Here is a 9,357-nt window from a genome sequence, read left to right on the forward strand (position 1 = left end):
AGTCGTATATTTCGCAAACCCTCTGCTTTTGCAATGTGAGCAGACATTTGTCCTCAGAAGCTTTCATAAAGCTGATGAATTGCTTTTTATCTGGGCGATAAATATTTATCCGTTGCGCAAATCTAAATTCCATTATGGGAGTAAACATAAACAGGCCTGCATATATAAAATTGAACAATGCAACGCTAACAAAGGGCGCAGTGAAGAGGACCATATGGTCAACAGCGGTTCTCAGAAGAAAACCATTAATTGTGCGAGTTGCTTGTTCCTGACAACAGCTTGACTCCTGTCAGCTCATCTTCACAGAACAAATTTCTTATGGTTTAATGGATGCAGTCCAATTTAACAGTTAAATGGCAAAAAAGTCTTGCTGTTTTAAACAAATATTTATTTTTTGGTGAGTAATTACCAAAGAAAAACTAATGTTTTAAACAATGGTACACACTTGTATATGTTTGCACTAATGGCAAAAGCCCACTTGTCCTTTGTCATACACCACCACATCATTTAACTCTTCTAATGATGTACAACATTTTGTATAAATAAAATGAATGTCAAATTAGCATCTTTGTGAATAGTTGTTTATGTAAAACAGCTGTGTTTTGTTCAAGCACCTCAAAGTTTGACATCGTCCACGGCATTTCTTATGGCGCCATCTGGTAAATAGGAAGTGGAATATTTTGTTTCTTTAGTAACAATGACGCACTCAACAGAAAATCCCAGGAAGAAGATGTCACCATGTTAGCCACAATGTTTGACGGGTAATTGTTTTGTGATGATGTGATGTAATGAAGTTGAAAGAAGTACATTGGTCTGAGCAGGAAGCTCGAGCCATCACAGTTTCATTACTTTGATATCAAACGACATGGCTAGTATATTTCTATAAAGGATATGTGGCATTTTTGTCAAAGTTTCTACTTGGTATCAAACCGACAGCCTTCTGGTGGAAGGTGATACTCCAGCACCACATATTTAACTTCGATAACATTTCTAAAAAAAACAAACAATCGTTTAATTTGACTTAGACATATTGTAGCCCTAATGGAGTTTTTTGGTAGATTTTCTTGCCTTTGGAAATTACTTTGTAGTAATGACTCATTTTTAAAAAGTGTATTTCTTGTCTGTGAAATTAACAGGTATTTAATCAAGACTTGCAGTGTGATTTAAGAATGTTAGCACACTGTGCTAAGTAAAAGAAATCTGCAAAAATAAATAAACAATTTTAAGATGAGCAAAGAATCACTAAATTGACAGTTTTGTAACACAGCATCCAGAACATTCTTAGTAAATTGCATTTGTATTGGGTTCTTTAAGCTAGGACATGGGCTCGTATGGGTGAGTAAAGGATCATGTACACCAGGAAACACTGCTGCTATAAAGAATAAAATAGACTAGAAAAAAACACGCTTATGTTCAAAGCTGATTTGATCACTGCAGTCCTCACGTAAATCTCTGAGTGATACAGAAGGAGACGGGGAGAGGGGAGGGAGGGGGTTGTGGCCCAAACCTTATGAATCCATTTATGCAATCGGGGGCTCATTAGTCACTGCTCGGTCCATTACTGGTTCCGGATCTTGTGGCACCAAACTGTCTGCACCCATTGCTTCTAAAAGGGTGGGGGGCTAAACACCGGTCCTCTCTCCCCTGAGCCTGAGCAGATAGCATCGTGAGCAGCAGCAACGGCAGCAGCAGCAGTTAGACCCTGAAACCTAACCACCTCCTCCAAAACCCCTCACTTAATTAGGCCATAATTTTACTGTATGCCACAGTGTGTGGAAAAGGGGGGGTCAGGGGTAAATGTGGGTCTAAGTATGGTTTTAAATGTCCCATTAAAGGATTTCAACAGGACTCACATTGTTATACAGTGAGTGGAAAATATTTCATTTCAATACAAGCCAGCATTTTTTGATATGATCAGCAGTTATAGATCAATAATTGTCAGTAAGCACTACTCTAACAACTGCAATAATTGAGACAAAAATTAGGGTTTTCCATCCATTTGGGGAAAGTACCTAATGGCTTCCTCCCGCAGTAACACACTGAAGCTACCCATACTCCTTCAAGAACGTGAAAATGGGTAAAAGATTACCATCTCGTCCTCCGTACTATTTTCACTGGAGCTCGTCCAGTAGGCTTTTACAGAGAGCAACAATGTGTCCTGTGTGTAAGCCCGTCAGTATACGTGCAACAGGAAGATAAATGCTAACCCTCACTCTTTCTCGCACCGGGTAATGTTAAACCAAACATACAACTGAGTGCAACCTCACACATGGGGTTCCTGCACACTCTTGTCAGTGTTAATCAGCAGCTAATTTCTCCGACTGTTGTTGAACCTGAAACCATACAGAAGACCTTCAACGAAAACCCCTGCACCTATATAAGAAATGTGTTTCCAACACATGGCCAGAAGCCAATCCTTCTAGTCGTCTATAACTGTAATTCTTTCAGGCAGCCCATAGTTTACACTCCAGAGAGAGGTTCCCAATTATTTGAAACCTGGATATTTTAATGTCAGAAAGTTACCAAAGCAGTAAATTATTCCACAGTAAACGAGCTGGGCTACCATAGGACAGTTACTACAGTTAATGACTTTTATACTGGTAGCATTCTTTTATGGAAGGAATGTGACAGGTTGGGAACACGGTGCCAAGAATTACAATGCTGCTGTGTCCCGATGGTTTTCTCTTTAGTCATATTAGCAGAGGTAAAAATAGAAGGAGAAAAAGACTCTTAAGTAACAGGATTAGAAGTACTGGCAGTCATAGTGATACTGGTAGTCGTACTTAGAGTTATAATTTGGCACGTAATAGTTTTACTAGTAGTGGTTGAGGTGATACTAGTAAAACCAATGTAAAACGAAATGATGATTGTAGATGTAGTGATAGTGGTTAGTGGAGGTGTAGAACTAGTAGCAGTAATAGTAATTGTAGTATTGTTAGAGAAATAAATAATTCAACTTAAAGTCCAATATTACAACCAGTATTAACAGTAGTATGTCATGAGATGTAGACTTTTCAGCAATAGTATTAGAAGTACTAGAGTGCTTTGCATAGGTTTGAGAAGATTTGTAGCACTAGGAGAAGTTAAAGTAGTTCTGTTGTTGGTAGTAAAATTCAAGTTGCAGATATACTAAAATAAGTAATAGAAGTAATAATAAATGTAGTAATGTAAAGGTGGTGCTGTTTGTGGTGGTTGTAGTAATGATAATAAAGTTGAAGTTATTGTATTTACAGAAATATTTTTGGTGCTGTACAGGATGTGGATACTAAACGGTGGGTAGTACAGTAGTATTATAGTAACCGTGTCTCCTCTGGCTCATCCTCATCAGGAACTCTCTCTCCTTGACTTGTCTTTCCTTTTTGATGTACACATGTCAGAATACATGCCGCTGTATGTATGTTTTCATTCTGCTCTCCTTTATATTGTACGTATGTAAATTTTACAACTTTTTCTGCCCAGAAGCTAAAGAAAGACCAAAAGTTCTTCCTCGTAAATTATCTCCCTGCTCTCCACCGGGGGAGCCTGCCACACAGAATCACTCATACTTACACGAGAGAGGATGGAAACAAAGCAAAAACAGCTAGATTATAATTCACAAAGGAAGCATTGTCGTCGTCTGTTTGTTTGTTTTGTTTGTGTTTTACTCAATCGAAGTGCCTTGCTGTTTTTCAATGATTGAACCTCATATCCATCAGGTGGATGTGATGTAAGGCCTGTGACTCTTCACTTCAGCAGGCTAATGGCAAATCAAATCTGGGGAATGTCTCTAGCTCATTGGTCCTCTCCAGGGGACGCCTGCCCAATTAAATGGATTCAATTTATCAGACATGATTCATCCATGGCGCAAATTCATATTTACCTCCACTCTGATTGATGAGGATCATTATGCTGATTAAATTCCATCTAAATGTGTTTGTGTGACAGCTATCTCAGTCCTTACAAATGCTCTCTCTGTCTCTCACAGCAAATCCAAATGTATGAGCGAATTTTGCCTTTTATTGTAGGTAGGTATTATGCGCTGTGCGTGCTTGTAGTATTAGTATCACATGTGAGAGAGAGACAGACTTCTTTGCTGTATGTTTTTAGTGGTTTCGCATGTTTCGCGGTTGTGGTTTTGGACTAGAGATAATGACCACAGCTGGACAGTGGAATTTGTGGTCAGTTCTTTTGTTACACACAAGTTTCTGAAGCCTTCTCACTGCGAGGAATGAGTGGAAAAAAGAGCCAGGGCAGTGTGTTTATATTGTCCAGCTTTTATTTGGCTGCTCTGCAGTGTGTGAAGATACCCATGATTAAAATGCCAACGAGATTTCTGACAAACACTGAGTAATACGTTATTTACTTTTAGGAGAATGTTCGTGGCTAACATCATTTAGGCATAATTTTAGCTGTTTGTTACCTTGGTTCTGAGATAGTGGAACAGTGAGGAGTGATTAACGTGTGTATTTGTGTGTGTGTGTGTGTGTGTGTATGCCTGGTGTTGCTATACTTGTGGGGACATTTAAGAAATATTCTGTAGATGTGGGGACGCTAGAGTAAAAGGATATTTAAAGGTTCGGGATTAAGGTTGGAGTTAAGATAAGAATGAGGTTAGGGTAAAGGGCTACTGAGTGGAAGGTGTTAAGACTACTTCAACTTTAAGACTAACACTTCAACAAGGGATGCTATCAATGGTGTTAGCATGTGTTTTAGACCTACCAACTGGAACTAGTTATATCAGAGAACATGTTGCTCCCATTTTGGCTTTCCTTTTCCATGTGAACAAGAATGCACCATATCTGTGGTGTAGAAAACACATCTAAGATGCATAATCTTCTCTTTTCAAAAACATCATGTTTTTACAGCTGCATCTGGATTAACTCAGAGACTAATGTTTGAAAATACGTTATTCCCAGGAGGGCAATTTAGTTTACACTGTACTACATCCTGGTAAAAGCATAAATGATCAGAGGTTTACGTTGACAGTAGTGTAGATATGACTTCTCAAAAACCAATTGAAATAAAGAATAGTTTAGTTCTTTGTAGTAATGTCCAAAAAATGTTGTGTTTTGTAGTGGAACTCAATACTGCATGCACAATTCATTTATTTGCAGTTACAGTTCTATACACAGACCTAGTAACCATGAACCCTCGTGATGAGGGAAGTCTGATTTTAAGGGTCTTTTTTGCTCTTGTGTTGTTTTATCGCATTGTTACCCAAAGGCCATATACAAACCTAAGAAGAACTGTTGCCAGAAAGTATAAATGCCCCGGCTAAGCACTAATTGTATGATTTAAAGCATGACTGTTGAACAACTCAGAGAGGCCCCACACTGGCTTTGTTTGGACGTTACACAGACACGTCTGTGCAAAGAACATTGAGGAGAGTGGACGAAGGAGGCTTAAAGATATAAAAATTGTTGACATGGGCTCTTGATACTCATGCTAACACCTAGCTCATCTGTAAGCATACAGCTGATGTTCCTCGTTTTCTTTTTCTACATGCATTATTTCTCTTGCTGTGATGTGGTGTAGTTGAACTCATATAAAAGATTGCAGCAGCACATGTCGTACAGTGTTATGTGACCTGCACTGTGTGTAGTATAGAGCTGCAAAAATCTCACCGTTAGGACCATGTGGTGTTTTAGTGACACATCTGTTGACTTCACTAAACATCTGGTCTGACGAGCGTTAGGCATTAACTGACCTTTACTTTCCGGTTGGAATTCCTCGGCTTTTGGGATGTCCTAAAATGATGGTGTTTTCATATTTGAGACTCCCGTATCACAGTCATTTTATTACATTGGAACATGGTAGTAAACACTATGGGTGGGGTGATGATGGCAAGAGAAGAAGCCAGAAGGTGAAGCTCTCTAGGATGCTTCCTGGTTACTCATTGGTCCTGGTGGATGTCTAGAGCTCCTTCGGTCTACTTCCCCACACTCAGTCATGAGGTCTGGGAAGACCATAAAGGTTTTTACAAGGTGACATGACATAAAAACACAGAGAGAACAGAGCGAGAGGGGAGTAATGCAGGGGAGGAGGGGAAATCCACTTTTTATTTAATCTCTCTACATTGTAACTGTACATTGTCAGGCTTTGTCTGTGTGTGTGTGTGTGTGTGTGTGTGTGAGCATGTGTTGTAGCAGCCGGGCTGGCATGAATGGGTGGGCTGGTGGGCCGTTCCCTGTCTGCCATCACCCTTGTCCACTCGCACACACTCTGGGCCTCAGTGGGAATGAAGAGGGGATTATGGCTCTGACTGATCCTGGAAGGTTACACACTTAACACAACTGTAAACAACATGGCCATTTAAGTGGTTCACACCCTGCTGACGTTTAGAGATGAAAGCTAGGGTGCACGACATGCAGAGTGCACACACATGTGGAGGTCTCTGCAAGATAAAAAAAAAACCAATGTATGCGAGAAGGCGTCTAGTTATTCTTCATCTAGTTATTTTTTAAGCAAAGGTTAATACATTTTAAACACATTTAACCTCCCAATTAAGGTGTTTTTATGAGAATAAAATACATTTCTAAAATAGCGTGCAGAAAAATCCTACAGGGGTCATGCATTGACAGCCGGTCAGTTTCCTGGCTTTTGTAAGTAGAAAACATCATCTGTCCAGGTCACTGAAATCTAAGACAATATTGCCTTATTTATATCCAATAAAACCATAGATGTAATATTATAATATAATGCACAAACAGACCCATATACCAGAGCCTACTTAAAGTGTAATGGCACTGTGATCAGGTGACTTAAGGTCACTGTGAACTGTGAGGAACTTTAACCGATCAATTACTGTTTCACTTAATTATCTCAATTTTCTTTACTGCTCCGTTCACATGAACTCGTCTCGGCCTATATCATAGTCTGTCGGGATGTTTTGCATTCTGTCAGACTTCACGTCATAGTACAATGTCAAGCCAAAACTATAAAATTTTAAAAAGAAAAGAATTGTTCAAGGAGAAGTCTTTGGATCTCATGATGGCTCCAGCTGTGAACCTTTAGAGCTCAACTCCAAAACCAACTCTATCAGAAGTTGTTGATGTGATGATATATTGATCACTAGGTGAGTTACACTATGCTGGATTATTGATATGACCTGCTTGCGGTTTGTTTTGCATCATATTCTCTGAAGTGGTCTGTGTTGACCCTGGGATTTTCCTCTGTTCTTTCTTTGTTTTTTTTCCCCCGACTCAATCAGGAAAGCCTTAAAGATTCAACATGCTGCCCTGGCATGGAGACATGAGATAAAAAAGTAATAAAAAAAACAGGAGTGCGAGTAGTAGGATTTGGAGATGTTTCTGCGTGACAGCATTTCATATGATAAGATTTTGCTCTATAAGTTGCTTGGCTTGGTCCAAAAATGCAAAGAAATTTTCTCCTGCTGCAGGAGTGAGGGGATGGGAATATAAAAACCTCTCCACTGGAACACCCTTCACAATATGTTTCACATTTTTCTCTCCTATACTGCAACATGAATTATCGCACTTTTCACTTGAAGGGGAAACTGATTTTATCTCATGTGAAGCCATGTGGTTGCAATGCAGCAGTGAGATCTATAGCATATGCCATCTGAGTGGATACAACACGTACTGTTGTGATCCAGCACCCTGTACTTCCCACTCATAAAACAAACTTGCTCTTCTCGCACCGAAAGTCCATATCAGAAAAGGTAAACAAATATGATAGACGTGCATTATAGCATACGAAGGATTTTTGCAGCCAGACGTCAATAAAGTCAATATAACACAATACATCACCTATAATGAGGGTGACTCACACCATCTATCATTTTTTTACCCCCTCTTTTGATCAAATATCGTTCACACACACACATGGCCAAATGCAACCAAAGCTGGTTCAGCTGCAAGTCCAACATCATTATCATCAGACTTATCCAACACTCTCACCAACACACAGGATCACAGTTTGGGATTTGATTTTGGTTAGACAGAGTTTGTCCTGTAACCTCAGTGTGAGGTCACTCTCTCATGGGAATGATCCTCAGGGTTAGGACTCCTGGGGCCAAGGAATTTTAGCGAAGCATCGGTGGTTTATTTTTGCAGACCTCTGTGGTGTGTCTCAGCTCAGACCAACCAGTTTACTTCAGCCTGGATCGGTGTAGTTCATGGAGCAGTTCAGGAAAGGCCAGTCAGTCCAGATGGCAGTTCAGCTGCTGCCAGTAAGAAGGTCTGAAGGCCTGGCTCTGGGCCTAGAACCACAACCTTTGACAGGCGAAAACCTTGTGCGTTTCTAAAGCAGCACAAAGCACCTTTTCAGGGTCTCTCTCTCTCTCTCTCTCTCTCTCTCTCTCTCTCTCTCTCTCTCTCCCCTCTTAATGCATAGGCAGGGGCCAGTCACCTCAGAGAGTCTGGAGGGGAATATTTAGAGCAGAAAAAGGATGAAGTTTGTTGTCAGAATCATATGTTCCCAGGAGAGGCACATGGAAAAGTCCAGACGGAGTTCTATCTGTTTATAAACCACACATAAATAAAATCAGAAGAGTGTTCGTGTTTAGTCAGACAGAAGAGGCAGAAGGACTGATATTATTTAATATTCACCATGTACTGATCCATGACTCAGACAGCAACTTGTTGCAATAGTTTTGAGTCACTCAAAAATCCAAATTCTTTTCGTGGAAAATGTGAGACATTGACAAACGTGTCAGGCCCAGATGTGATAGATGCTAACCTGCATGTGACCCCCACAGCTCACAGAGTTACTGAGCTGAGGCCCGCAGCACATAGTTGAACTGTTTGCCCTTCTAACTTCTCTGCATGTCTGAACTCTCTTTACCGCTGTATTCAGCTAAGACCTATTATGTCTCCAAAGACATAAAAAAAAAACAATCCTCAATGTTACATTACACCACTATGGTTAGCTTTGGGCAAAAGAGGAGATAGAGGAGCAAAAAAAAACAAGAACTGTTGAACCAAAGTGCTTTGAGGCAGAGAAAGTGATTAAGTCAAAAGCTTTGACATAATTATCCCATCTTGCCTGGGCAGGACGACCTGACTCGTGTTATTCCAGTGCAGACAGGCAGGTATTGAGGCACATCACTCTCACCCTAGTGGTTAATGATTTGCTTACAGTAGAAAATGAGAGAAAAGAACACAAGAGACAGACGGAAAAGCATGAAGGGATTTGACCCCAAACCTATAGTGGTGAACAATAACACGAGTCAGTGGAGTTAAAAAGGAGCGAGGGGAACTGCAAGTGACCAGGGAGAAAACGATGCCGCGCGGCCAAGACACGCAAACATGGCCCGAAAGAGAACCAACAAAATGTTGAAAGAATATTTGAAATTGACAAATTGAGTAGAGGGCAGGGTGAGGGGGGTGAGGGAAATGGTTTGTGTTGGCATTTAGG

Source organism: Cynoglossus semilaevis, chromosome 15 (assembly GCF_000523025.1).
Source record: "Cynoglossus semilaevis isolate Cse_v1.0 chromosome 15, Cse_v1.0, whole genome shotgun sequence".
Lineage (NCBI taxonomy): Eukaryota > Metazoa > Chordata > Actinopteri > Pleuronectiformes > Cynoglossidae > Cynoglossus > Cynoglossus semilaevis.